The 26,045-nt window shown below is 36.1% G+C and overlaps 1 protein-coding gene across 1 annotated transcript in view; it reads right to left on the bottom strand.

Moving 5' to 3' along the window:
- The window catches only part of RAP1GDS1 (Rap1 GTPase-GDP dissociation stimulator 1), a 205,973-nt gene that overhangs the window by 179,017 nt on the left and 911 nt on the right, over positions 1–26,045 (bottom strand). The gene's annotated exons all lie outside the window — the stretch shown is intronic.

Genomic DNA, 26,045 nt, shown 5'->3' with positions numbered 1-26,045 from the left:
CCTGCCTCCAGTTTCTGCCCTAGATCCTTGGACATACCTGACAGGGAAGGAAGAGAAGACAAGCAACAAATAATATGATTTGGATAAAAGGAAATTTTGCCTGAAAATTTACAGAAAACTTTTACAGACTATATAGAACAAAGAGAAATGTGTGGGATTATATACTCAGACTTTCAAAAAGTTCTGACCAAGATTCTTCACGAGACAAAAAGATAACCCAATTAAAATGTGGATTTGAACAGACATTTCTCCAAAGAAGAGACATTTTTCCATGTGCCAAGAAGCATATGAAAAGATGCTCAACATCATTATCCGTTAGGGAAATGCAAATCAAAACCACAACGAGATACCACCTCACACCCACTAGAATGGCTTTCATTTAAAAAACAAACAACAACAACAACAACAACAAAAACAGAAAATAACAAGTGCTGGCGAAGATGCAGAGAAATAGGAACCTCAGTACATTGTTAGTGGGAATATATAATGGTGCAGTTGTTGTGGAAGACAGTCTGGTAATTCCTCAAAAAGTTAAACACAGAACTACCATATGACCCAGCAATTCCCGCTTCTACGCATATACCCAAAAGAACTGAAAGCAGGGACTCAAACAGGTATTTGTACACCAATGTTCATAATAGCATTATTCACAATAGCCAAAAGGAAAATGCAACCCAAATGTCCATCAGCAGATGAATGGATAAATAAAATGTCGTATACACATACAATGGAATATTTACTCAGTACCCTTAAAAAGGAAAGAAGTGGTGATATATGCTACTACATGAATGAACCTTAAAACATCATGTTGAGTGAAATAAGAGACACAAGGGGCTACTGCATGATTCCAGTTATATGAAATAGCCAGACTATACAAATTCAGAGAAACAGAAAGTAGAGTGACAGGTTACCAAGGGTAGGGGCAGGGGAGGAGTATGGAGAATTAATGCATAATGCGTGTTGGATTTTTGTTTGGAGTGAGAGAAAAGTTCTGATAAAGGATGGTGTTGACAGTGAGATGAGAAACTTTAAGTTGTATATATGTTTCCACAATTTAGAAAGAAAAAAGAATGACTAGAGAGACAATGACAATGAAATGAAATACATGATCCTGACTGATGGTGGAGTAAAGGCCCAAAAGGACATTACTGGGACATATGAAAATACTGTAATATACACTATAAGCTTCATATCAATGTTAAATTTCTTGAGCTTGATAACTGTACTTAAGGTGGTTATGTAGATGAATATCCTTGGTCTTAGGAAATGTACACAGAAGTATTAAGTGTTCAAGGAGCATAATGTATATAGCCAACTCTCAAATATTTAGAAAAATAGATAAACAGGTTGACAGACTGACAGACTGAAAAAGAGATGGACAGACAGATAGATGGATAAATAGACAAAATGATACAGCAAATGTGGCAAAATGTTAAAGGCTGGTGGATCTGGGTATCTGGGTGAGAAGTACATTGGAGTACTCTGTATGGATTTTATTGCATTTTTGCATCTGTCCCATAAGTTTGAAATTATTTCAAAATAAAAAGATTTTTAAAAAATGATTCTTTACCAGAGCATATACAAAATTGCAATTAATATAAAAATGGAGAAAGAAGATCCTGCTTTATGATGCATTGTAATAAGAGTGAACTAGATTAAACATTGAAAAACAAAAGGCTTTCTTTTGATGGGGAAATATAGAGAACAGCGTTCCATAAAGGTTAGTGCCAAGCAGATAGTCTCATTTAGTAACCTAATAACATGGAACAGATCATATACATTGGAATTTACAAATTTTTCTGCAATACCAACTTTTCTAAGTTATAAAATGCTAACTAGGGAAAAATGATACATGCATGTAAATGTGACAGATGAGTTTAACATGGCATATATAAGTAATACATTAAGAAATTTAAAACTCAAAGATTATAAAATGACACTGTCTGGACTATCATACATATAAACTTCACTATGGTGGTTCGGTGCTATGTACCCCAGAAAAACATGTTCTTAAACAGTCCATTCCTGTGGGTGTGAACTCTTGTAAATAGGACCTTTTGATGAGGTTACTTCAGGTGAGTTGTGGCCCAGCTGAAACAAGATGGGTCTTAATCCTATTACTGAAGGCCTTACAGGGAAAGTCAGAGACAGAGAAAGCTACAGAGGGAGCAGCCAAAAGCTGAAGGTCAATGGAACCCAGAGGAGAAAGGAGAAACCAGAATAGGCTGCCATCTGCACTGCCATGTGACAGAAAAGCCAATGACCAAGGATTGACGGCAGCCAGACTACGAACACCACAATCTTCTGGGAGAAACGTTCATGACACCTTGATTTTGGATTTCTCCTAGCCTCAAAACCATGAGCTGATAAATTCCCATTGTTTAAGCCAATCCATTGCATATTTGCTTGGCAGCCAGGAAACGAAAACCCTGAATGTTGTGTGGTTTCTTGTCTGTTCCCTGGACCCAAACTTATACAAATAAATAAAAAATCTTCTTAGAAAAATGAGGAGTTACAATTTGAGAACAGCCTAAGTATATCAGCTCTTTTCAGTGGACAACATACTAATCCATAAGGTCATGAATGCTAGGTATAAGATGAATAAGAAGTTAAGAAAATAAAATCTTTTTGTAACTATAGTGCTTGTTAGGCACTATATATAACACTAGGTGCTAAAGATACAAAGATAGATACAATACAGAACTACCCTCCAGTTTGTCACCATACAGAAAATATTTTTTCATTTTAATTTCATTTTAGTGGGTATTACGTTCACATACCCCAGTTCTACTCCCCAGAAGCAAACAATGTTAATGTGTGTATTCTTTCAGACGCATTCTGTGTGTATATTCAATTTTATACATACATACATGTAAGTGTACATAACTTTAAAGCATAAGCAATCCAATGATATTACTACAGTACTGGTTACCGTTTTCATGATAGCAATCTAAATAAAATGTGCCCACTGTTAGAATTACTATTTTGATAATCATAATCACTATGTAACTAAAATCTCTTAGTAATATTATGACAAAGTATTATTTCATTCAGTGTAACAAACACAGAAAGCCCACTCTCCTCCAAAAAGTTATAGGACAGATATGGATTTACAATCTGCCAAATATAATAATAATGAGACTATTATTATAAGATTAATATTAAAAGTAATATCAGAAAACAACTAAAATTTCAGTTGGAAAGACAAGAACAGATATTCCTTTGTTCTATGACGTTTTATTAGGCTATTGTGTTTCATTGAAAATACACAAATTTTACTGATAACCATGCTTATTACTTTCAAAGTACTGACTGACATTTTTTATTAACCAAACTAGCAAGCGTTTACCATAAAGCTACAGAGAAACCTACAGCACTGTTTAAACATGCATATTTCTTTTCTGGCAGCTGAGACAGTCAACCAATATTTCCTCAAGGGAATTAATGTCAGACTAAAGAACAAATAAAGAAACCATAGGGGAATGTGATTCACTAAACAAAATTCCGTTAGGCTATCTTCATTTGAAACAAAAGAAAAACTCAGTAAATGTTTATTCAGCAGGTAGTTTCCACTTTGATGAATTTCACAGCAATCTGTTTCTTACTAGGAAAATTCATCTTTTGGATTTTGTAACTGTTCCAATTATTACTTGTGCTGGTTTGACTCTGTTATGTAGCCCATAAAAGACTCTTCTTTTATTCCACTTACGGGGACAGACCTATTGTGGGTGGGATCTTTTTTTTTTTTTTTTTTTTTTTTTTTCATACAAAACAAATTGTACTTTCGATTGTTTACAGTACCATTACATAGTTGTACATTCATCACCTAAATCAATCCCTGACACCTTCATTAGCACACACACAAAAATAACAAGAATAATAATTAGAGTGAAAAAGAGCAATTGAAGTAAAAAAGAACACTGGGTACCTTTATCTGTTTGTTTGCTTCCCCTACTTTTCTACACATCCATCCATAAACTAGACAAAGTGGAGTTTGGTCCTTATGTCATTCCCAATCCCACTGTCACCCCTCATAAGCTACATTTTTATACAACTGTCTTCGAGATTCATGGGTTCTGGGTTGTAGTTTAAAAGTTTCAGGTATCCACCACCAGCTACCCCAATTCTTTAGAACCTAAAAAAGGTTGTCTAAAGTGTGCGTAAGAGTGCCCACCAGAGTGATCTCTCGGCTCGTTTTGGAATCTCTCTGCCACTGAAGCTTATTTCATTTCCTTTCACATCCCCCTTTTGGTCAAGATGATGTTCTCCATCCCACGATGCCGGGTCTACATTCCTCCCCGGGAGTCATATTCCACGTTGCCAGGGAGATTCACTTCCCTGGGTGTCTGATCCCACGTAGGGGGGAGGGCAGTGATTTCACCTTTCAAGTTGGCTTAGCCAGAGAGACAGGGCCACATCTGAGCAACAAAGAGGCATTCAGGAGGAGACTCTTAGGCACAAATACAGGGAGGCCTAGCCTCTCCTTTGCAGCAACCGTCTTCCCAAGGGTAAAACTTATGGTAGAGGGCTCAACCCATCAAACCACCAGTCCCCTATGTCTGTGGTCATGTTAGCAACCATGGAGGTGGGGTAGGCGAATACCCCTGCATTCTCCACAGGCTCCTCAAGGGGGCACTACATCTTTTTTTTTTTTTTTCCTTGTTTGTCTTTTTTCTTTTTTTTTTTTTTTTAACTTTCCCTTCTTTTTTAAATCAACTGTATGAAAAAAAAAGTTAAAAAGAAAACAAACATACAATAAAAGAACATTTCAAAGAGACCATAACAAGGGAGTAAGAAAAAGACAACTAACCTAAGATAACTGCTTAACTTCCAACATGTTCCTACTTTACCCCAAGAAAGTTACATAATATAGCAACATTTCAGTGAACTTGTTCCTACTACATCCATCAGAAATTAACAGACCATAGTCATTTCTGGGCATCCCCAGAACGTTAAATAGCTTATCTGTTCTTCTTGGATTATTGTTCCCCCTTCCTTAATTGCTCTCTACTGCTAGTTCCCCTACATTCTACATTATAAACCATTTGTTTTACATTTTTCAAAGTTCACATTAGTGGTAGCATATAATATTTCCCTTTTTGTGCCTGGCTTATTTCGCTCAGCATTATGTCTTCAAGGTTCATCCATGTTGACATATGTTTCACCAGATCGTTCCTTCTTACTGCCGCGTAGTATTCCATCGTGTGTATATACCACATTTTATTTATCCACTCATCTGTTGAAGGACATTTGGGTTGTTTCCATCTCTTGGCAATTGTGAATAATGCTGCTATGAACATTGGCGTGCAGATATCTGTTCGTGTCACTGCTTTCCGATCTTCCGGGTATATACCGAGAAGTGCAATCGCTGGATCGAATGGTAGCTCTATATCTAGTTTTCTAAGGAACTGCCAGACTGACTTCCAGAGTGGCTGAACCATTATACAGTCCCACCAACAATGAATAAGAGTTCCAATTTCTCCACATCCCCTCCAGCATTTGTAGTTTCCTGTTTGTTTAATGGCAGCCATTCTAACCGGTGTTAGATGGTATCTCATTGTGGTCTTAATTTGCATCTCTCTAATAGCTAGTGAAGCTGAACATTTTTTCACGTGTTTCTTGGCCATTTGTATTTCCTCTTCAGAGAACTGTCTTTTCATATCTTTTGCCCATTTTATAATTGGGCTGTCTGTACTATTGTCATTGAGTTGTAGGATTTCTTTGTATATGCAAGATATCAGTCTTTTGTCAGATACATGGTTTCCAAAAATTTTTTCCCATTGAGTTGGCTGCCTCTTTACAGTTTTGAGAAATTCCTTTGAGGTGCAGAAACTTCTAAGCTTGAGGAGTTCCCATTTATCTATTTTCTCTTTTGTTGCTTGTGCTTTGGGTGTAAAGTCTAGGAAGTGGCCTCCTAATACAAGGTCTTGAAGATGTTTTCCTACATTATCTTCTAGGAGTTTAATGGTACTTTCTTTTATATTGAGATCTTTGGTCCATTTTGAGTTAATTTTTGTGTAGGGTGTGAGGTAGGGGTCCTCTTTCATTCTTTTGGATATGGATATCCAACTCTCCCAGCCCCATTTGTTGAAAAGACCATTATGGCTCAGTTCGGTGACTTTGGGGGCCTTATCAAAGATCAGTCGGCCATAGATCTGAGGGTCTATCTCTGAATTCTCAATTCGATTCCATTGATCTATATGTCTATCTTTGTGCCAGTACCATGCTGTTTTGGCAACTGTGGCTTTATAATAAGCTTCAAAGTCAGGGAGTGTAAGTCCTCCCACTTCGTTTTTCTTTTTTAGAGTATCTTTAGCAATTCGAGGCATCTTCCCTTTCCAAATAAATTTGATAACTAGCTTTTCCAAGTCTGCAAAGTAGGTTGTTGGAATTTTGATTGGGATTGCATTGAATCTGTAGATGAGTTTGGGTAGAATTGACATCTTAATGACATTTAGCCTTCCTATCCATGAACATGGAATATTTTTCCATCTTTTAAGGTCCCCTTCTATTTCTTTTAGTAGAGTTATGTAGTTTTCTTTGTATAGGTCTTTTACATCTTTGGTTAAGTTTATTCCTAGGTACTTGATTTTTTTAGTTGCTATTGAAAATGGTATCTTTTTCTTGAGTGTCTCCTCAGTTTGTTCATTTCTAGCGTATAGAAACATTACTGACTTATGTGCATTAATCTTGTATCCCGCTACTTTGCTAAATTTGTTTATTAGCTCTAGTAGCTGTATCGTTGATTTCTCAGGGTTTTCTAGATATAAGATCATATCATCTGCAAACAATGACAGTTTTACTTCTTCTTTTCCAATTTGGATGCCTTTTATTTCTTTGTCTTGCCGGATTGCCCTGGCTAGCACTTCCAGCACAATGTTGAATAACAGTGGTGACAGCGGGCATCCTTGTCTTGTTCCTGATCTTAGAGGGAAGGCTTTCAGTCTCTCACCATTGAGTACTATGCTGGCTGTGGGTTTTTCATATATGCTCTTTATCATGTTGAGGAAGTTTCCTTCAATTCCTACCTTTTGAAGTGTTTTTATCAAAAACGGATGTTGGATTTTGTCAAATGCTTTTTCAGCATCTATTGAGATGATCAATTGATTTTTCCCTTTTGACTTGTTAATGTGTTGTAATACATTGATTGTTTTTCTTATGTTGAACCATCCTTGCATGCCTGGAATGAACCCCACTTGGTCATGGTGTATGATTTTTTTAATGTGTCTTTGGATTCGATTTGCAAGTATTTTGTTGAGGATTTTTGCATCTATATTCATTAGGGAGATTGGCCGGTAGTTTTCCTTTTTTGTAGCATCTTTGCCTGGTTTTGGTATTAGATTGATGTTAGCTTCATAAAATGAGTTAGGTAGTGTTCCATTTTTTTCAATGTTTTGAAAGAGTTTGAGTAAGATTGGTGTCAGTTCTTTCCGGAAAGTTTGGTAGAATTCCCCTGTGAAGCCGTCTGGCCCTGGGCATTTATTTGTGGGAAGATTTTTGATGACTGATTGGATCTCTTTGCTTGTGATGGGTTGGTTGAGGTCTTCTGTTTCTTCTCTGGTCAGTCTAGGTTGTTCATATGTTTCCAGGAAATTGTCCATTTCTTCTACATTATCCAGTTTGTTGCCATACAGTTGTTCATAATATCCTCTTATAATTTTTTTAATTTCTTCAGGATCTGCAGTTATGTTACCTTTTTCATTCATTATTTTGTTTATATGGGTCTTCTCTCTTTTTGATTTTGTCAGTCTAGCTAGGGGCTTGTCAATCTTGTTGATTTTCTCAAAGAACCAACTTTTCGTGATATTTATCCTCTCTATTGTTTTTTTGTTCTCTATGTCATTTATTTCTGCTTTAATCCTTGTTATTTCTTTTCTTGTACTTGGTTTAGGATTGGTTTGCTGTTCATTTTCTAGCTTCTTCAGTTGATCCATTAGTTCTTTGATTTTGGCTCTTTCTTCCTTTTTAATATATGCGTTTAGTGCTATAAATTTCCCCCTTAGCACTGCTTTTGCTGCATCCCATAGGTTTTGGTATGTTGTGTTCTCATTTTCATTCGTCTCTATATATTTAGCAATTTCTCTTGCTATTTCTTCTTTAACCCACTGATTGTTTAGGAGTGTGTTGTTTAACCTCCAGGTATTTGTGAATTTTCTAAGTCTCTGATGGTTATTGACTTCTAATTGTATTCCATTGTGGTCAGAGAATGTGCTTTGAATAATTTCAATCTTTTTAAATTTATTGAGGCTTGTTTTATGTCCCAGCATATGATCTATTCTGGAGAAAGTTCCGTGAGCACTAGAAAAGTATGTGTATCCTGGTGATTTGGGATGTAATGTCCTGTAGATGTCTGTTAAATCTAATTCATTTATCAGATTGTTTAGGTTTTCAATTTCCTTATTGGTCTTCTGTCTGGTTGATCTATCTATAGGAGAGAGTGATGTGTTGAAGTCTCCCACAATTATTGTGGAAACATCAATTGCTTCCTTTAGTTTTGCCAGTGTTTCTCTCATGTATTTTGTGGCACCTTGATTGGGTGCATAGACATTTACGATTGTTATTTCTTCTTGCGGAATTGCCCCTTTTATTAGTATGTAGTGGCCTTCTTTGTCTCTCAAAACATCCCTGCATTTGAAGTCTATTTTATCTGAGATTAATATTGCTACACCTGCTTTCTTTTGGCTGTAGCTTGCATGAAATATTTTTTTCCATCCTTTCACTTTCAGTTTCTTTGTGTCCCTGTGTCTAAGATGAGTCTCTTGTATGCAACATATTGATGGTTCATTTTTTTTGATCCATTCTGCGAATCTATATCTTTTAATTGGGGAGTTTAATCCATTTACATTCAACGTTAAAACCGTGAAGGCATTTCTTGAATCGGCCATCTTATCCTTTGGATTATGTTTGCCATATTTTTCCCTCTCTCTATTAATATCCTTTATTGTACCCATACCAAATCTCTTTAGTACTGAACCTTTCTCCAAGTCTCTCTGTCCTGTCTTTGTTTCTCTGTCTGTAGGGCTCCCTTGAGTATCTCCAGTAGGGCAGGTCTCTTGTTAGCAAATTCTCTCAGCATTTGTTTGTCTGTGAAAAATTTAAGCTCTCCCTCAAATTTGAAGGAGAGCTTTGCTGGATAAATTATTCTTGGCTGGAAATTCCTCTCACTCAGAATTTTAAATATATCGTGCCACTGCCTTCTTGCCTCCATGGTGGCTGCTGAGTAGTCACTACTTAGTCTTATGCTGTTTCCTTTGTATGTGGTGAATTGCTTTTCTCTTGCTGCTTTCAGAACTTGCTCCTTCTCTTCTATGTTTGACAGTGTGATCAGTATATGTCTCGGAGTGGGTTTTTTTGGATTTATTCTATTTGGAGTTCGCTGAGCATTTATGATTTGTGTATTTATGTTGTTTAGAAGATTTGGGAAGTTTTCCCCAACAATTTCTTTGAATACTCTTCCTAGACCTTTACCCTTTTCTTCCCCTTCTGGGACACCAATGAGTCTTATATTCGGACGTTTCATATTATCTATCATATCCCTGAGGTCCATTTCGAGTTTTTCAATTTTTTTCCCCATTCTTTCTTTTATGCTTTCATTTTCCATTCTGTCATCTTCCAGGTCACTGATTCGTTGTTCAACTTCCTCTAGTCTTGTACTATGAGTGTCCAGAATCTTTTTAATTTGGTCAACAGTTTCTTTAATTTCCATAAGATCATCCATTTTTTTATTTAGTCTTGCAATGTCTTCTTTATGCTCTTCTAGGGTCTTCTTGATTTCCTTCATATCCCGTACTATGGTCTCATTGTTCATCTTTAGTTCTTTGAGTAGCTGCTCTAGGTGCTGTGTCTCTTCTGGTCTTTTGATTTGGGTGCTTGGGCTTGGGTTATCCATATCGTCTGGTTTTTTCATATGCTTTATAATTTTCTGTTGTTTTTGGCCTCGTGGCATTTGCTGAACTTGATAGGGTTCTTTTAGGGTTTGTAGACCTATTGAAGTCCTTATCTCTAATTTATCAGATCTACAGCTTCGTGGAGTACACTTTCTCTAACTAACCAGCAGGTGGCGTCCACGAGCCACCTGTTCTCCACAAGCCAGATCTCCCCTGCTTAGCCTTTTTGGTGAGTGGGGGAGTGAGTCTTGTGGGGCCCAATTGGTGTACCAAGCTTGCGTGTGTAGTTGGTGTTGCCTGCCCTGTATGTGGGGCGTGTTTCTGGGCAGTCGGGGAGGGGGGGTGGCCCTAACAATCAAATCTCCCTGATGATCCTAGAGTTTTAAAGCTGCTCCAATAGTCTAATCCTTCAGTTCAGTCCTACCACAGTCTGTCTCTGCCACTGACCCACAAGTCCTTGGTATTGGCGTATGGCTCCTGAGACTTGCAAGTGGGCCCCTCTTCCAGGCTGTGCACCCCGGGTCCTCTGTTGAGGGATGACTGTGCTATGTCACAGGTGAGTGCCGTCCCCCCAGGGCAGTTCTGGGCTGCTGGGCTGTGTAGGGAGGCTCCCAGTCTGCTCAAATGATGGCTGAATGGGGCTTTGTTAATTCACACTGCTCCACCTTCCCAGCTCTGGGACATTCAGCTGAGGTTGCAGGGAAGGCTAATGTCCACGCCCAGTTTTGTGGTGTGTGCCTGTTATTTGAAGCACTTCCGTCACACTGGGTTGTCTGGGGCAGCTCTGGGCTATGGGGCTGGCGATGGGCAGGAGTGTTTCCTGTCCACCAGGATGGTGGCTGTGAGCGGACACCCCCCTTTTCTTGGGAAGTTGTGTTGTTTAGTGAATTTTCTCAGCCACTGGATTATTGCCTTTTGTCTGAGAGCTCTCTTAGTTCTGCTCTTGACTTGACGTGCCCAAATTGCAATTCTTTGAAGCTTTCTGTATTGAGCTTCTGAGAGTAATTGTTTTAGAAAAAGCAAAAAGGATTTAAAAAAAAAAAAAAAAAAAAAACAAAAAAAAAATGGCCCTCCGCAGAGATCTAATGGGTTATTGAAATGCTAATAGACAAAGCAACCAGGGCCATTAAGGAAAGGTGCACAGGGCAGAGAGATCAGCTTTGCTTCGGGATTTGCATATGCGCCTCAAGGCCTGAGCTCCGCCCTTCCCCTTTCTGTGTTCACCAGAACTCCAAAAATCCTCTGCTTTTATTTTGGAGTTTTTCGTGTTGTTTTTTTTCTATGCCTGTCTCCTCTCTGCTGGGCTGGCTGCTCTCAGAGTCTCTGGTGTCTGATCTCAGTCTATCTATGGTTGGAGTGTGAATCAGTAGAATGAGTTTTCGATAAGAGCAGCCACTGCAGTTCTCCCTTCTCCTTCCCGGAGCTGACAGCCCCTCCTCCCCCGGGACTGAGCCTGGCAGGGAGGGGCGTGGGTCCCCTGGCCGCAAAAACTTACAGATTTCGCTGATCTCAGCAGTTCCACGTTTTCATGAGTGTTGTATGAAGTCTGCCCAAAGACAGATTGCTCTGTGGTGTCCAGTCCACGCAGTTCCTGGCTTTTTACCTACTTTCCTGGAGGAGTAACTAAAACTTACAGCTCACCAGTCTGCCATCTTGCCCCGCCTCCGGGTGGGATCTTTTGATTAGGTGTTTCCATGGAGACGTAACCCACCCAATTGTGGGTGGGACCTTTGGTTATGTTATTTCCATGGAGATGTGACTCTGCCCATTCAAGGTGGGTCTTAATTAGTTCACTAGAGTCCTTAAGAGAGCTGAGAGCCAACACAGACCCAGACACTTGGAGAAGCTGAGAGACATTTTGGAAAGAAGCTAAAATACATAATCCAGATTTTGCACCTGGGAGAAGCTAAGATAGGAGCTGAGATAGAAACCCAGAGACATTTTGGAGAAAGCCACTGAAACCTGAAGCTAAACCCCAGAAAGTTAGTTCAGCAGAGCCAGCCTTCTGCCTTCCCATGTGACAGAGGAACCCCGGACACCATCAGCCTTTACTCAGAGAAGGTATTTACCTCTTGATGCTTTAATTTGGACATTTTCATGGCCTTAGAACTGTAAGTCTGTGAACTAATAAACCACCATTGTAAAAACCAAACCATTTCTGGTAATTGGCATTCTGGCAGCCTTAGTAAACCAGAACATTACTATTATGTAACAACTACCCCAAACTTTATGGCATTTAAAAAAAATTATATAATGCTCACAGATTCTGTGAGTGAAGACTTCACAAAGGATACATTAAGGATTTTTGTCTCTGGCTCAGCAGGTCTGGGGCCTCAGTGGGAAGACTCAAAGGTTAGGGGTGACTCTGGAAGTGACTCAGTAGGTGAGCAGGGGTCATCGGAATCATCCAAGGGTCCATTCACTTACACGTCTGGTGACCAGACAGGAAGGCCTTGAAGACTAGCTTAGCTGGCCTGAGACATGACACCTGAGATCTGTGACCTCTCCGTGTGGCTTGATTTCCTCACAGCATGGCAGTCTCAGGGTGCTCACACTTTTCAGGGGTCCAAGCAGGTGAGTTTTCTAATAAACAAGGTGGGAGCAACATTTCCTTTTATAATGTAGCCTAGGAGGTCACAGAGTATCACTTCTACCACACTACTGGTTACAAGTGAGTCATAGGCCTGCAGAGATTGAACAGGAGGAAAAAGAGACTCCAATTCTCACTGAAGAATTCTAGAAGAATATGTGGAGCAAGACATAATGTGGCCATCTTTGAAAAATATAATCTGCTACAACAATACCTTAATATTCCCTACATGATTACATTAAAATAATACAACAAACAGCATAATACCTTTTGGTTGGTTTTAATCCTGAACATAAGCTAAAATTTCCCCAAAAGGACTGCATTTTCAGCTTTGGAAATAAAAATTAAAAGTTATATGGGCATTATTTTATGTAATATTTACAACTACACTGTGAAATACATATCATCATTATCCCTATTTTAACAGATGAGAAAATTGAATTCAGAAGCTGAACAACTTGGCCAGAATAAATGCCAAAGTTGACGTGTATCTTCAAAGTTGGCTCTTTCCACCATTTAGGCAGTCCATGCTTTGCACACTACTGTATTAACTGAAACTCATGCATATATCAGGCATATCAGAACTGTGCAAAACAAGGACTGTCTGTATCTTGCTTTATATAGACGTAAGCTTTTCAAGAATGAACTGTAAGCCAATCGTGTTAGCTAGTTGTACTGGCTAACAAATGCCATGTCTGAATATGTGACCAAAAAAAAAAAGAAAGAAAATCACAATGCAATGTTGCAGGGAACAGTCTGCCACAGTATCTCAAGTATAGTATAATGCTGGGCACATACTCCAGCTTTCGAAGTGTTTAACTGATAAGTAAATCAATTCCAGGAAAATTTTTGAATCATAAATACTGAGCACTTGTATATGCCATAGAAGGTATGTTAGGTGCTGAGGAAGGTAAACATGATCTATCCTCTTTTTTTAATTCTCAGGGGTTTGTTTTCTCTTTTGAGAATCGAAATCATGGTCTTACATGTTTCTATTACTCACTTTTAAAGTACTTTTCATTTTCCAGTTAGAATTTAAGTTTCCCAAAAGCAGAAAATATGACTCTATTTTGTCACTTTCTATAATGCCTAATATGGTACTCTTGTGTTTCAGATTTGACTGGCAGTACTTTGTGTAAACCACATAAAAACTAGAAATGTGTCAGACTGGGTATTCCTTCTTGGAGCTTAACAACTCCTCCCCACCCCATCCCCAAATGCAAGTAATTAATCTTTTGAGAATCTTTGGCAATTAAATTAAATTCATCAGCTTACATAAACTTCATCTGTGTTCTAACTGATTTTATGTTTTAGGCCAAACACATAATTTTGAAGACCAACATATTTCTGTGAAATATAAATATATCAGTATAAGTTTTGCCTTTTTATAATGATTAGTTCTATCTTTTATTTTGAAGTTACTTTAGCAATCTTTAAAGGGGAATGTTTTTCAGGACAGTTAAAGAAAATAATTTTTACAACTTGACAAACGTCTTGTTAAAAAATACCTTGGATGGTGTGAGTTTCTCAAAGAACTGAAAGCAATTTTTGGCTAAAGTACAATAATCCCTGGTTGTTTACTTTTCCCCCAACTAGAAAATTTCATTTGTATGATTTTTAATTTCTAGAAAAAGTGTATAACATATAAGAAAATAATATTCTTTAGAAACAATGTAGCACCCTGTTTTTCAGTTTCTTAGCTGCTAAAACAAATTCCACACAATGGGTTGATTTAACAACAGGAATTTATTGGCTCATGATTTCAGAAAATAAAAGGTTTCTTTCTTCTCAGGATCAGTATCTTCTGGTTGGCTGGCAAACTTTGGGATTCCTGGCATTTCTGTTACATGGCAATGAACATGATGATGTCTTCTCCTTTCTCTTCCAGATTCTACTGACTTGGCTTCTGGCTATTATTCCCTGTGGCTTCCTCTTCCTTTGTCCAATTTCCTTTGCTTATAAGAATTTCAGTGATAATGGATTAAAGCCTGCTGTCATTCAGTTTGGGCACACCTTAACTAATAACATCTTCAAAGGTCCTATTTACAAATTTGTTTACACCCACAGCACCTGGGGTTGCGACCTGAACATGTCTTTTGTTGGGAGCATGAGTCAATCCCCAACACACCTCTACTGCACTTTAATGACTTTAAAATGCCATGTGATCACTTTCCATAGAAAACATATTTAAAGTCCCGGGAGGGAAGGAAAAAAAAAAAAAAAAAAAGGAAAGGAAAGGGAAAATAGAACAGATCTTGGTTTGGGCTAGTGAAGACTTTGACAGGTAACTGAGCTTGAAGGTTTACATATGATAAATTGTATTAAGATCCTTATGAAATGGGCTTTTTTCTCTCTTACATTTTTTATCTGGAATCTTCTTTGGTTCCTATTCAATAATAACGATAAAATTTTAAGGGCATATATGAAATGGAGATTTGAAGAGGTTAAGTAACTTGCCAAAGGTTACACTACACAACTAGCTTATGGAAGGGGAAAGATTCCATCCTCTTTCTCTGATTTCTTCTATCATTCTGGTCAGTTGAAAATTTAGTTTAATTGTGACTGACGATCATATACTGCAGACAGTTAACTCTGCTTTTGACTAATTGTGTTTTTATTAATTTTCACAATTAATTTTAAAAAATTTTCAAAAAGTAATATAATTTAACTTTATCACAATTTTGAATATTATTAAATTTTTAGTTCCTAAGAAGCTATAACAGAAATCTAAGAAATTGCAAATTCAAATACCTACAAGAGCCAGGTAGATAAAGATTGAAATTTGTAGGATATATGATAATAGGAAATAGTGAACTGGATACCTCATGCCCTGCCTAAAGGGCAACTATAGCTGACTGTTGCCAATAGAAATGCAGACCCCAAGATTCTAAATTTTTTATAATTTTTCAAGTTGGAAAGGAAGTTTTTTTTTTTTTATTTTTCAGAAACCTCCTGATATTTAAATATTGACAATGAATTCTAGTTTGTAAAATTTCCCCGATAAAATCCATCTGCAGAATACATTTGGCCAAGGCGGGCTGTGAGTTTGCAAACTCTCTTATAAAGATGCCTATTATCACTACAGGACTACGTTGACAGACCAGGAGTAGGCAACTAACCTAAATCCATAGAGACCCTATGACATCAGCAAACAAGAATTTATTGAATGCCAACAAGAGATATGAAATATTGAGAGACTAAAACTATAATATCATTGTATGTGTTACAGGAATCCAAGAAATGAAAGGTATTCAGAGAATTGACCATATCAGCAGGAGCTGAAGCAGTCTTCGTGGAGGTGTCAGAAATTGAGCCAGACTTTGTAAAATTAATAAGAAGAGGGGAGAAAAGAGACTATCATAGAAGAAGAAACAAAACATCATAGAAGAAGAAACAAAACGAGCAAACATGTGCTAGTGTAACATTGGCAAAGACTATTTAGGGGACAGTGAGAATGTCAATGGATGACATATTTCAGGGAGTAATAAGAAACACTTAGAAAAGAGGTAGCAAATAAAATAAAAAAAAAAGAGGTAGATTTCTATGAATCTTGAAAGCTAAGCAGAGAAGTTTAGACTTGATGTGCAGGCAGTCAGATTTTTAAGTAAGAGAGTGACATAATAAATGCAGTGTCTTTTAAAAAGGATTAATCTGATCATAGTTTGTAGAAAGGAATGGAGAAAAGAGAATCTAGTATCAGAGAAATCAACTAAGAAATGGTCTTGGTAATACAGGAATGAGGAGATAAAAGTTCTGGATTAGAATGCTGGAAGTGTAAGAAAGGGAAAACTGGTAACCTGAGAGTTATTTCTTTGAGTGAATCCTTAGTATTAGCTTGTTTATGCTTTTGGGTGCAAATGAGTACTTCTTTTTCATTAACAAGTTGGAGCTAGCCTGGTATGATGAAGAGAACAGAACAGAAAACTGGTCTACGAATTAGGAGATGAAAATTCTAGGTCTAACACTGCCCCTAACTAAGTGTGTGAACTTGGGTGTGTCTCTTATCCTAACTCACCCTTCACTCCCTAATCTGGACAGAAAGAGGCAGAGCCCTGATGACACTGTTTGAAGCGCTTGATCCAGCTGTACCTTTCAATTCCAAAGCCCAACAAAGTGAAAATTTCAGATAAAAATGTAAATCTCTGGATTTTTTTGAAAAGTCAAACTTCTCGCTTGCTTGGGCCCACATTTCTACATGTCAAAAACTGGTTGGAGTTGAAGAGGGGATACCTGCCTCAGACAGGACACATATTCTCTAGTTTGCATAGACCCCATCATTTTCTCATGTCCCTAATTAAGACGCTGTGTCAGTTATCTTTCTTCATTAACCTTTCACTGCTGTTTTTATTATAATACAGAAATATTTTTCTTGTAAAAACTATTCTTAGCTATGGGCTATACAGAAACAGGTGATGATCCATAGTTTACCAACTCCACCTATTGATTTGTTCCTCTCTCTCATTTATTTCCATAAAGATGTATGCTTTCTATCATTTTTCTTGAAATATATCAATGAGAGAGAGGAACAAAGATAGAAGCCCAGAGACATTTTAGAGAAAGCCATTTATTATTTAACCTAATAAATCCCTCCTACAAGAGCCAATCCAATTTGGTATTCTGCATAATGGCAGCTTTAAGAAACCAGAACAGGGAGGTAGCATAGCATTATTCAATAGGTGGAGCCCATAGCTAAGAATAGTTTTTACAAGAATAAATTGTTGGGGAAAACAAATCAAAATGGTCTTAGCCTGTAAACAAATCAAAAGGAGAAAATATTTTGTGACACATACAAATTATAGGAAATTCAAATCTGTGTCCATAAATAAAGTTTTATTTAAATAGAGCCATACTCATTCCTTTATGTATTGTTTATGGTTGCTTTAATGTTACAGTGGCAGAGATGATTAGTTGCAATACAAACCACATGTGGCACTCTCATCCGTTCACACTGCTGCTTAAAACACTACAAACTGCAGTAACAGTTACAACTCGCCAAAGTCTGAAGTACCAAGCATATTGTCATACCACAAATTTCATCATTTTTATAACTTGTGCCTAACTGTTATGTCAGAACAAGAAAAGTAGACTTTGAATGTAATGTTTTTAAGGCACAGTGAATTATTTTGTCACTGAATTGGAGGGCAAAGCATTACATTAGCAATGACACTACAGCCATGCTAAAAAAATGCAATATACAATCAGTCCTCATTATTCAGGTTCCACAGTCGGGGCACATTTGAAGGGCTTCCATAGTCATTTACAGACATGAGCAGCACAACAACAAAAAATGAGCTGGCCAACAAAAACACCCCAGGTGAGGTCGAACAAGATGATGCTTTGCTTTTGTTGTTTCAGTTCGGTAAACAAGTATCCTTTCTGTGGTTTACGTTCCACATTTTTTGCATTTTTGCAATTTGACCGGTGATTCTGCTGTTTAAAATGGCTCCGAAGTACAATGCTGAAGTGCTTTCTAGTGTTCCTAAGCACAAGAAGGCTTTGGTGTGCCTTACGGAGAAAATACATATGTTAGTTTCGTTCAGGCATGAGTTGTAGTCCTCTCGGCCATGAGTTCAATGTTAATAAATCAACATCTATTTAATGAGCTGCAATTACCTGCCGCCCAAACTGATTTATGATTAACTGCTTAAATTTATATTCAGAAGCTTTGCTTAAACATTGCTCTCAAGTGTTGTGAAGGCAACAATACTGTTTCTAAATGGGGCTAAATGGGAGCAGTCTCTAAAAGACTTGTAAAACAAAGCATTTCCTACAGATTTACTGTATGCAAATTTGAGGAAGCAAAAGATATAAGTTGTCTTTAAAAGGAAACACACAAAAGGCAGTTATATTGATCGACTGAGGAAATGTTGTGACCAGAGGTTTGCAGGAAACTAATCCCATATTTTCCTTAGGGGCAATAGTTCAATATTTGCTCATTCAGTTTGCAGAGACTCCTACAAATAACGAGAATCTACTGTACATCATTATCAAAGCATTCATCCCATTCGCAACTCAAAGGAAAGCAATCATCAGAGAAATTAGGAAATGTAAAACAAAATTATTCTCCTAAGAGCAGAATTTCTTCACAAAAATTGAAAATGAAAATGAAGCGACAACCAAAGTTAGTTTCTAATATGCTCATTTGTTAGGTATAAAGGAAAACTGTTTACCAATGGTGAGTTAATTAAATTGTGTTTGACTGCAACAACCAAAGAAATGTTGCCAGAGAAAATAAACTTGTTTAAGGCTATTGGCCTTTCAGTGAGTATAGTTACTTGAAGAGTTGAGGACATAGGGAGCAAAATCAACTAAAAAACAACAAAAAATATTCATGGCAGGCTTTTCTTGGCTCTTGATGAGTTAGCTGACAGTTATTAATGATACTACTCAGTTGTTGCTTTCAGGAGTCAACCCTGACTTTGAAGTGACTAAAGAATTAGTCTCGGTGAACAGGCAGCATGGAACAACTGTAAGCAAGAGAATATTTTCAAAATTCAGTACAACCTGAAGTGGAATCTGCTAAGACGTGTTACAACTGACAGTGGTAAAAATATATGAGGTACAGAAAAAGGCTTGAACAAATCTACAAAGCTTGTGAAAATTTAAGATGTTTAAAGCCTGTGGTTATTCATTGTATCGTTCATTCAGCAGATATTTTATGAAAAATAATTTAACCTATCACGTATTATTGAACTAGTAGTATCAATAGAGAACATTTGTTCTCACAGACTTAAACATCATCAATGCTATGCACTTTTATCAGAAAAAGAAGCTGAATATTTTAACATGATCTGTCAGATGTTGATTATGATTTTTTGAACTCGGGCAAGTATGAAATTTTCTGAACATGAAGAACCACCCTCAACTACTATTAGGAAACACTGGGTGGCTTTGGAAATTAGATTGTGCTACTAGATTGTGCTAAGGACTTGACGTTTCTTAATGAATTTGATCTAAAAGTCAAAGCAAATAGTGCTTATATGTGAAATTTATACCATGGTAAAGTTATTTGGATGTCAACTAGCACTGTTTGAATCACAAGTAACATCAAGCTGCTATACATGCTTCTTGGGCAATCAAAAGTTAAAACAATACGCAATATCACCATTCCTATACCATTTGCAGCAGATGCATTTTTCTGAGCTCAAACTGCAGTTCCAGCAGTATTTTCCAGACTTTGTTGCAAATGCAAATGAAATTTCCATATTTCAAAGTCCATTTAACTATGCAATTGAGAAGCTTCCACCTAACCTTCAATTGGAAGTAATCTGCAATGTAATGACATGCTAACTTCTCTCTGTAGTTGCAAAGAGAAGAATCTAAAAGAATTCTATAAATACCTTACAAGCAATGAATATTCTTACTAAAATCATGTGTTCATGGGTTGAAATCAGCATTTGGTAGTATCTGTGTGAAAAGATGTTTTACAGACAAAATTTGTAAAATCGCATTACAGACCTGCATTAACAGATGAACATTTGTAATTGACCGTGATGACAGGAAACACTAATTCTGAATTCCAATTAAGTGAAATGTTATCCCCTCAAAAAAGAATTCCTAGTCTTCTCATTAGTAAACCTGTATTATAATAAACTGTACTCAATTGTTATTACCGTATTTTGAATTTAAACAATACAAATTTTGTGGTTATCTTTTTTTTTTTTTTTTTTTGTCATGTAAGTACCTAAACAATATTCCTAATTTTGCCTCTTTGCCTGCAAAGCATAAAATACTTTCTCTCTGGCCCTTTACAGGAAAAGTTTGCTGACCTCTGCTCTACGACGTTGCTACTCAAAGTGTAGTTAGAAGACCAGCAGCTGTAAGCATCACCTGGGAGTGTCCTGGCAATGCAAATTCTCAGCTTACCCCACACCTACTAAGTCCAGTAATTTTTTTTTAAAGCCAGATTTCCAACTGATTATTATGCAAATGGATACTTGGGAACCACTGCTCTAAGACAGAATTTTAGAGACTAGGTTCTATTGCCTTGGATAAATTATTCAAATCTTTGAGTCTCAGTTTCCTTATCAGTAAAATGGGGATGTCACCCACTTCACTGAATTGCTGAAATGATTAAAATTAAATTAAAAAAATTAAAACTTAGCATAACCAATATCAATAATTCTTAATAAATGGTAACAATTAATTCAATGGTGTGTACTGGAGCCAACTTTTTCAGCCCATGAGAGATGATGACTAAATTTTTGGATATTTTGTAAGCCAATTATTAAAACAGCCATTATTTAAAATTAAACTATATAAACTTAAAATTAAATAAGTTAAATTAAAAACAGGTATTAAACTCAAAACTTATCAATACTTAGTTATCTATTATCTGTGTTCTTGAGGTTATTTATGCTTATTGTAGCTATATCATGGAAAAACTACATAACAGTGTGTTGCAGTTCATCTCTTCCCAACTCAGCATTCAGTGATACCATTTTGATAACTTGAAATCAGCAGGTGGGACTATTTACATCAAAGGAAATCAGTAAACACTTCAAATCAAGGCTTTTTCTTGAGAAGGCTTTTCATTAAACATTACCATCACACCTCTGGTTATCATTATAAAAAATTACACAATGAATTCAGTTTTAAATTCATAGAGCTTGAATTTATTATGCCTGTAGAATGTTAATAATAGCTGGATACAAAGATCTGAAGCCCAAAATATATTTAGGCAACAATAGCATGTAGGTGATAGCTGAAGCTACAAACATGGACAAAGCTGAACAAAAACAGCCTTCAGAAAAAAAGACCAAGCATTGAGTCCATACTGAAAAAAATTCATTTTGCGAACAAAGTCAGAAGGACTTTGAAGTTTACAAGAACAGCCATCAAGGCTAGCTAGCAGCTCAGTTAGACCACTGCCATTTTCACGATCCTAAATCCCAAGTTTTAACTCTGGGAATGTTTCTAGTCACAAAAGTTTATAAATCGATGCACTGAGAGAATTATATTACTCCGCAATTTAAATCCAGCATCCATTACTTAGCCAACATGGAATATGGTTCTTTAGGCCTATCTATTTATTTAGACCTATCTTCTAAGCTAACTAGTTAGTTCAAACCCTGAAGTAGTTGCTACTTCAAGTAGATAATACTCTTTGAGCATTAAAGAAAAACAAATTATATAAGGAAGCATATATTTAAGACATCAATGATACTGAGTATATTTCAAAGTTTCATTTCAAAGAATCACATAATTTTAGAATCAAGAGACTCTACAAATAATCTTTTCTATGTCTTCATTTATTATTGGCCCTCTCTCCACAAGAAAGAGCTATTTGCCAAGTTAAATGCTTAGGAAAGTATTTTACATTAAAAAACATTTCCTTTTCATAGTTATCCAAAAATTTGACTACATAAAATTAACATAATGTTCCCAAAAGAATCAATCTTCCTCCTCCGATCCTCCTGATTAATACTCATGATGACTATTAAAAATTTAGGTGAATCTTATGGCTGCTGCTAGTTCCACCAACAACTCCAGTATTATATTGCCAAGTATAAACTCAGGTGATCTGTTATTTCTGGAGAGAGCAATCATACTCTCTCCCCTAAAGGATCTAGCAGCTCCTAGATTCTGCTGTGAAAGTAAAATCTCTTTGGTTCTCCAAACGAATTAAGGCTATGATAATTTTCCAAATAGTAGGACTAGAAACTTCAGAATAGAAACCAGAGTACTGAATTTAGCCCTTCTCTCACAAGGGAAAAAAAAATGCATTTACAAAATAAATATGATACCAATATAAAAACTATTGAACTAGTCAATCTATAATCTATGCTCTTTTAAAATCATAAATTTTACTAATAACCAGCTGGCAAAAATATTTTTATCTTTCTACTTTGACTAAAAGAAATTGCAAAGCGCAAACAAATAAAAGCAGTATTTATTATTATTTATCCACAAAAATCTTTCCGGGACTTAGAGATACAAGCAAAAGAAAAGGACTATCAATAAGGTTGATATATATTTACAGAGAAAAACAAAACTCCAGGTATTAGGAGCATACTAGAGGCATACATACAAACTACAGAAGTCCCAAATTCAAAACTTAATAGTAAATAAAAAGTGAGAAAACCATTCATCAGTAAAGAGTATTCTTGATGCAAAATACAGTGCAAAATTATAAAATCATTTCTAAACTTGCTCTACATAACAGATATCGCAAAAATAGAAATTGTATTATGCAAGTCTCAAAGACTTAAGAAAATGGAATGTAAAAGAAATGCAAGGCACTATGATGAGATTACAAATTATTCTCAGGCAAGAAAACAGGATGTGTCATTCTATACAAAGTGCAATACTTTTAAACTGTTTAAAGAAATCTATGCTAATTTACAGATCTTTAAACAGGGCAAGGAATATAGCATGACTATATATAGTGAACTCTGTTTCCACTTTCCCTTTACAACTGACCTCCATATCTACAAACCTCTTAAAGATGCCTTAAAAAAAAAAAATACTGGATAACATCCTATCCAAACCAGCATGAACTACGGGCCTTTTCTCAGTCCTTAACCATCTGACTAGCCTGAAGCAAGAAACATTGACCATTATCTCTTTCTTGAAACCAACAACATGCAGATTTTAGTCTTTCACTCCTAGCTACTTTTTTGTCCTTCTCCGTGTCAAACCACTCCATTCCTTCTCCCTAAATATGGGACATTCCTCAAGAATTTTTACTTTGGACAAGTTTTCTTCTTTTCCCTTTGTTAACTCTCATCCTCCTACATAACTTTAACTGTCATTCAGAATACTTGTGGCTAACTTCCAGATCTCTATTTCAAATCCTAACTCACTGGAGAGTTAAAATAACTGTTTGTTAAATATTTTTTATCTAGATTCAGTCAGTAAACAAATACTACTGCATAGCTATTATATGCCAGACACTGGTATTAGAAATGTATTCAAAATCTAATAAAAAAAGAGTGGCTGCTATCAAGGAACAGAGTCTAAATGACAGATCAAAAAGTCAAACTCAACAGGTTCAAAATTGAATATTCATGTCTCATCTTCCAAATGAATATATTAATAGATCCTGCAGTCTCATTATCACTCAGGCTAAATCCTATGACTCCTTTCTCAATACCATATTCAATCAGTTGCCAAGTAAATCCTGTACTTTACTTGCAATGTTCTATTCTCATTGCCACAGGCCACTGAACATTTTCACCAAACTGTAAAAACCACCTCTCAACTGGTCTTTAGTTTCTCATCTAATCCATTCTGCACTCATTTAACAGATAAATTTTCCTAAATCACAGACCAGATCCATCATTTAACAGCATAAAAAATGTTTAACAGTCCCTCAGTAGACAAGTCAAGTCCAAACTCTTTTTAAGCTCAACATTTAAGGTCCTTTATTATCTAATATTTATTAATAATTTTTCATCTCTATCACCCACTATTTCCTTACCTTTTGCTCCAGTCCAGCATGGCAATTTAGTCATATCCTGGAAACTCTTTGCATGCTCCCTATGTCTCTAACATCAATGTCATTTCTTTCCTCCTCCATCCCAGTCTAACAGTCTTTATTCATTTCTACCTTCAGAAACGTAACCAACCTTTGGTTCAAATAGCACCATTTCTCTAAATCCTTCTCTCCATCCCCAGAATCTATAATATATATAAAGGCCTTTTATATTACTTATACATTTATTCCTATTATAGTTATTTGTATATGTCATATCTTTCCTATTAAGATTATAACTACAGTAGATTGCACACAGTTGGTATTCAAAACATAGTAAACATACGCTGAATTTATAATAAAATATATAAATAAAATACCATGGTCCTTAAAGTTTATATAGTAAGTTTCCTTCAGTTTCTTGTAAGAAAAGTCACTGCCATGAGAACATCTTGTAAAAAAAATACCTTATTTATTTTTTCAGAAGACAAGATTACAAAGTGATTTTTTCATACCATTAATAGTGTTCCTTCCACCTCGTGTGTATATGAATTTTTATAACTTCCTTGGCTCTGAACATAAAATTGCTTTCCAAAGTTTCAATTTTACATTATCTACTGAGCATATACTAAACCTCACCATGGAAAACAATAGTAAAAAACTAATCGGCTTGCCTGGATGTTGCTGTAAAACCCATACCTCTATGAAAATCCAATGTTGCTGTTTAAAGAGAAGCAAGACCATGTGCAATTATACTTCCCTGTCCCCACTTCTTGCAACATCTCCATAACATCCACCAACCCAAATATTTGTTCAGAGTCTATACTTTCAGGTTCAAAATTCAAAATAATAGATATGTGGTTTTAAGTCCAACAATTAACAAAGATTTACTGAATACCTATTATGTGAAAAGCACCGTGGGGGGCATAAAGATCAATAAGACATAATTTTCACCTTCTGGAACTCCTGATTAAATGTACAACACACACATATACCCAACTCCAATATAAGGCAGATTATGTAAGTGCTAAGAAGCTTCTAACAAGGTACAGAGTACTATGAGGAAAGAGACAGTGATTTAATAAAGGATACCTGAGAAGGTTTTACAGTGAGATAGATTTCTATTAGGTCTTTAATCAAGTCAGAGCATTCAAGATTTTTTCAAATTAACTATTTTTAAGTAAGTAATTTCACTTGCTTTAACTATTTTTTCCATTTGTATTGCAACAGAATTGGTGTTTCCACTAAAAAAGTACTCATTTGACATTAAATTGAATTTTCAGTTAAAAGGATTTCTTAAATTCACATTGAAACATGAGGAAATGTATTTTACAGGCTAAACTTGGTAGTTAAGAAAATTTGGATATGTTCAAGGGAGAAGGCACAACATGTCCGATAAACCGGCTTATTAGTTACTTAAAACTCTACTTTTAGAGAAACGGTAGGCACATATAAATGGGCCACCCTATTTTTACAGAAATTTGTTCCGCATACCAATAGAATCTATATTAAAATGAGAACTGAATAACTGAAAATAAAACTCAAGACCCTAGATTCATTTTTCATTCAAACCTCCTTCTCCTAAAATACTGGTCTTTTCTCAAAATATGGCCAAAATTTTGAATCAGAGCTTGGAGCTTTTGCTTTTCAAGTGACTTCATGGACACCATTTCCTGAGTTGCCATGACCTAACTCTGGACATGTTGTGCAAACTGTACTGACAGATGAAAGGATCACACTGATCTGAAGCTTAAAATAACTTGTGCAGAAGGGACGGGAAAAGTCGAAGTTGACAGGTGCCAATGTAGCAAATTTTAAAAAGAGGAAATTATGACAGGAGTAGAAGCAAATCTGAAACATGTCGAAGTATGGCAGTCCAAGTTGCTACTATACCAAAACCAAAACAAAAACCCAATTTTCGGCGTTTAATTACATTACAGAAATTCACCAGACACTTCTTTAATTGCTGAATTTAACGGTTAGGGAATATACAATGAAAAAATTTAAGATAAATTCTATGTATTTTTACAAAACTTATATTCTTTTAAATATCTCGTTCAAACCAATCTTTTGAGATCAACTATAATACAAAGGAACTAAAATCAGATTATGTAGCTTTAGACAAGACAAGCTAGGAAAGTATAATTAACGT

This window comes from Choloepus didactylus, chromosome 3 (genome assembly GCF_015220235.1).
Source record: "Choloepus didactylus isolate mChoDid1 chromosome 3, mChoDid1.pri, whole genome shotgun sequence".
NCBI classification, from domain to species: Eukaryota; Metazoa; Chordata; class Mammalia; order Pilosa; family Megalonychidae; genus Choloepus; species Choloepus didactylus.
The sequence above is the reverse complement of the archived record's forward strand: the minus strand, read 5'-3'. Positions and strand labels throughout refer to the sequence as shown.